Here is a 5310-nt window from a genome sequence, read left to right as displayed (position 1 = left end):
TCTGATTGTGTTAGTACTATTGTTTTAATGCTTAACTTGTTAAAACAACATAAAAATTACATATTTTAAGAGTATTAAATATAAAAGCAAAACTTGATGAAAATACATCCTTAATTATACAGGTAAAGTTCCTTTCTTGATCAGTTCATGTTACCTACTGCTGTAACTAGAAAAGACTGCAAATCAATTACTCTCTTATTATTCATTCTTGTGTGTGTGTAAATATCGACATATTTTGTTCAAATACTGAGTGGATCAGAATCAGAATGTGGTTATAGTGTTTATCTATGTGATGATGATGAAGTAGTTCCTGCTGGGAATGACTCTAAACATGAACAACATTTTATTCATTTTATTTTACTTTATGTATTTATTTATTTTATTTTAAGGTCTGGAGTACATGCACAGGACATGCAGGCTTGTTGCATAGGTAAATGTGTGCCATGGTGATTTGCTGGACCCATCAACCCATCACCTAGGTATTAAGCCCAGCATGCGTTAGCTGTTTTTCCTGATGCTCTCCCTCCTTCCATACTCCCCAACAGGCCCCAGTGTGTGTTGTTCCTTTCCCTGTGTCTATATATGTACAACATTTTCTAAAGAGCTGTTGGAAGATTCTGGAGAACAACCAGAGTAGCCATAACTGGAAAAGCCAGAGAGAAGGAAATTACACAAGGCTGGACCCAACTTTCTCTTCCAGTTTGGCCAATTGTGGGTGCTTGGAGCACAGCAGCTGAGGGTAAGAAGATCAGAACTCTCAGCATCTCCCACAGATGAGGAGGTGAAGGCTGGAGAGTAAAGTGGCCTCAGTGGCAGGACTTGCAGGATGACGTCCTGGAGAACAGAGAGTCTCTCTACTAACTTAATACCCTGGAGAAAATAGACTCTCTCTACTAATTTTAATATCCTGGAGAATAGAGACTCTCTCTACTAATTTTAATATCCTGGTGAACAGAGACTCTCTCTACTAATTTCAATATCCTGGAGAACAGAGACTGTCTCTATTAATTTTAATGTTCTGGAGAACAGAGAATCTCTCTACTAATTTTAACATCTTGGAGAACAGAGACTCTGTCTACTAATTTTAATATCTTGGAGAACAGAGACTCTCTCTACTAATTTTCTTTTGGAGGCTTATAACAATTCCTAAACTTCAGGGAATTAAAGAGAAAAAAACATGCAAGAACTGGTATCTGAAACTCTGTAAATCTAAGGAGAGATTTCCATATTCTTAAGGTGTTGAATGGAAAATATTGAAGTTTAATTTCCATCAAAAGGGATACTAGTAATAGCCAAAGTAAATCTAGTCAATTTTATACTTTCACCTGAGATCCCTGAATGACTATTTCCTAGGAGTAATAGAAAATACAAATTGTACCAATCATCAAAAAGGGCAAAGCAGAAGGGATTTCTATTATTCATGCTAACAAAGCATCTAGACCTGGGGGGAAATTGGCCCCACAGCCTTAAAACAGTTTAATCTCTGATATAATAAAGGTAATTTGTAATTACTCAAAACTGCATAGAAAATTAGTTTTTCTCTGGAGCAAGATAATATTCTCCAAAGCTTCTATAATTTTTCATAAGATAGTGTCAATATTCAAACAAAAGTTACCAGCCATAGTAGAAAACAAATTTAAATTATAGTAAATGAAGGGAAAAAAACAAAAAATGGACAAGAGCAACAAACTCACTGGTAATCTAGATAAAAGAGTTATCAGAAAATGACATTAAAATAATCAAAATATGCATAAGAAAACTGGTGATATTATGGGGAATTACATGAGAGAACTGAAACCCATTAATTAATATTATAGAACTGAAAATTAACTGAAATCAAGAACTGAAACCAATAAATGTATTTAATAGCAATGAGATGGAGTTGAAAAGAGTATTGATGAATTGGAAAACAGGCAAGAAGAAAATATCTGGAAGGAAACACAGAGTTAGAAAAAAAAGATTGGAATGTATACAAAAATAATCTAGGAGAAATGGAGAAAAAGTCTAAACAGTATTGACTGCAGACCCAAAAAGAGAGGAGAGAAAAAAATGTGACAAAAACTATTAGAACTATTGGCCAAGTAGTTTCTAAAACTGCTAAATCCATCATTCCAAAGATCCAAGACATGTAGGCAGATAGATAAATAAGTCACACCTACTCACATTAATGTAAAGCTTTTGAAAGCTAAAGACAAAAAAAATCTTTCTACCAGAGGAAAACTGAAAGACTATGTGAGCAATAATAAGAATGGTAACTGACATTTAAGAAGAATGGGTGTTTGGAGACACTGGAAAGTGATATTTAAAATGCTGAAAGAAATAACTAACATTAAAAATATTCTTCAAAAACAAAAATCATAATTTTTAGGTAAACAAATACTTAGAAAACTTTTAGCAGCACAGCTGCACTATGAGGATGACCAGAAAGTCTGTAGGAAGAAGGCAAATGATCCCACAGAAATACCAAATAGGAAACAGAGCAAGCATAGAGTTAAAAAAAAAATGTGGATTCTATCAAATGGGAATAATGCAGTTTTGATGACGTTAAGATCAAATAGAGCTGGGTGTGGTGTTGTGCACCTATAATCCAAGCTACTCGGGAGGCTGAGGCTGGAGGATCACTTGAGGCCAGAAGTTCAAGACCAGCCCTGGTAATATACTGAGATCCCCATCTTTAAAAAAATAATAAAATAAAACAAAAAGATCAAATGCAATGGAAACACATTTCAAACAGCAGAAGCAAGAGGTGTTTGTGGTAGGTGGTTAGCACAGCTGACTTCCAAAAAGCACAAAGAGCAAAGAGGACTGATCATGCTAGTGTTCTAAGGTCCTTCATCATTTGGAAGTGGGAGTGGTAATAACATCAGCGAGCAATAAATCAGGAATGGGTGTGTTAATCTTTAAAATGCCATTAAGAGAAGAGTGAAAACATAATTAGAATAGAAACACTTGATTAATGCAAAAATAATTAAAGAAATAAGAAAAATGAATTGAGACCAGATGTCACACATTAAAAATGAAATATAAAAGAGTAGACTCACATCCAAATATATTGTAATGGTATGAAAATATGGATGAACTTAGTGTGCCAGTTAACCAATAATATTGCTGAATTGGATTAAAATAACAAAATGTAAGTACGTGGTCTTTACAGGAGACATACTTTATGTAAAAGGATACAGAAAAAGCAGGGAAATGTATCATCAAAGACAGAAAATTTCTAGCATTAGTAATTAAGGAAGTTTTTGTAATGAAAACAAAGAGCCATACACAGAAGATATACCAATTCTTAATCTAAATAAAATTTAGATTTTAATCTAATAAAATATTAGTGCACTTAAAAAATAACCTCAAGATATATAAAACAAAAATGGGAAAAAACTGAAGGAGAAATAGATAAGCCCACAACCATGTTGGAATAATCCAACATACTTTAGTAACAGAAAGGTAAAACAGACCAAATAAACATCAGTGATAACACAGAAGAGATGAAAAACTAGATTGACAAAATTGACCTAATAAGCAAACCCAGTGTCCCAGTCCATTCAGCCGTTAAAGGGCAATAGATTGGGTGGCTTATAAACAACAGAGACTTATTTCTCATTGTCTTGTGAACACAAAATATTTGAGACAGTTCTCAGTCAATTTAGAAAATTTATTTTGCCAAGGTTACAGACACACACATGACACAGCCTCAGAAGTCTGCTCAGAATGATGGTTTCCAGCTTCATCCATGTCCCTGTAAAGGACATGAACTCATCCTTTTTTATGGCTGCATGGTATTCCATGGTGTGTATGTGCCACATTTTCTTAATCCAGTCTATCATTGATGGACATTTGGGTTGGTTCCAAGTCTTTGCTATTGTGAATAGTGCAATAAACATACGTGTGCATGTGTCTTTATAGTAGTATGTTTTATAATCCTTTGGGTATATACCCAGTAAAGGGATCACTGGGTCAAATGGTTTTTCTAGTTCCAGATCCTTGAGGAATCACCACACTGTCTTCCATAATGGTTGAACTAGTTTACACTCCCACCAACAGCATAAAAGTGTTCCTATTTCTCCATATCCTCTCCAGCATGTATTGTTTCCTGACTTTTTAATGATCGCCATTAAAATCCTGACTTTTTAATGATCATTTAATGATCGCGTGAGATGGTATCTCATTGTGGTTTTGATTTGCATTTCTCTGATGACCAGTGATGATGAGCATTTTTTCATATGCCTTTTGGTTGCATAAATGTATTCTTTTGAGAAGTGTCTGTTCATATCCTTTGCCCACTTTTTGATGGGGTTGTTTTTTTCATGCAAATTTGTTTAAGTTCTTTGTAGATTCTGGATATTAGCCTTTTGTCAGATGGGTAGATTGCAAAGATTTTCTCCCATTCTGTAACAGCAAAAGAAACTATCATCAGAGTGAGCAGGTACTCAGTGTTTAGTACGTACTCAGTGAACGTTTGTTAGATGAGTCAGCAGGAGAATCCTTTATGTTGTCTAGTGCGAAGTTCCTGCAATGGCCCACCCTCCTTTGCCTCAGTCTTCCATTCTGACTTCATCTTCTGTGGGCCTTCAGTTAGGAATTGCTCTAATATTAATACCTTCTAAACTACAAATACTATGCAAGGTTAGCTTGGGAAGGATGGTGTCTTACATGTATTGACTCTTGGACCATCCGCCTCTTTGACTGCTTGTCTGTATGTGCATTTGTCAACATCGCAGCTTCAGATCCTCCGTTGCGTCCTAAGTGGTCAGGCCACAAGTTGGTTTTATACATTTTTAGGGAGGCATAAGTCATCAATACATGTGAAATGTACATTGGTTTGGTTGGGAAAGGCAGGATAACTGGAAGCAGGGGCTTCCAGGTTATAGGCGATTCAAAGGTTTTCTGATTGGCAATTGGTCGAAAGAGTTATTGTCTAAACCTGGAATTAATATAAAAGAATGTCTGGGTTAAGATAAGGGGTTGTGGAAACCAAGATTTTATCAAGAAGTTGAAGCTTCCAGGTAGCAGGCTTCAGAGAGAATAGATTGTAAATGTTTCTTATCAGACTTAAAGAGTTTGTTCTATCAGTAATTCCAAAAGAGAGGAGGGTATGATAAGGCACGTCTGACTCTCTCTTCCCATCATGGCCTGAACTAGTTTTTCAAGTTATCTTCCGAATGGCCTTGGCCGAGAGGAGGGGTCCATTTGGATGGTTGAGGCTTAGAATTTTACTTTCGTTTTCCACATCCCTCTGGCTCTCAGCCTCTACCTTGGTGGGCCTCATTACCTGAGCTGGGTGTGGGATGAAATGAGCTTGGAAAGACT

Source organism: Pan paniscus, chromosome 5, assembly GCF_029289425.2.
Source record: "Pan paniscus chromosome 5, NHGRI_mPanPan1-v2.0_pri, whole genome shotgun sequence".
NCBI lineage: Eukaryota > Metazoa > Chordata > Mammalia > Primates > Hominidae > Pan > Pan paniscus.
Note: the sequence above shows the minus strand (reverse complement) of the source record.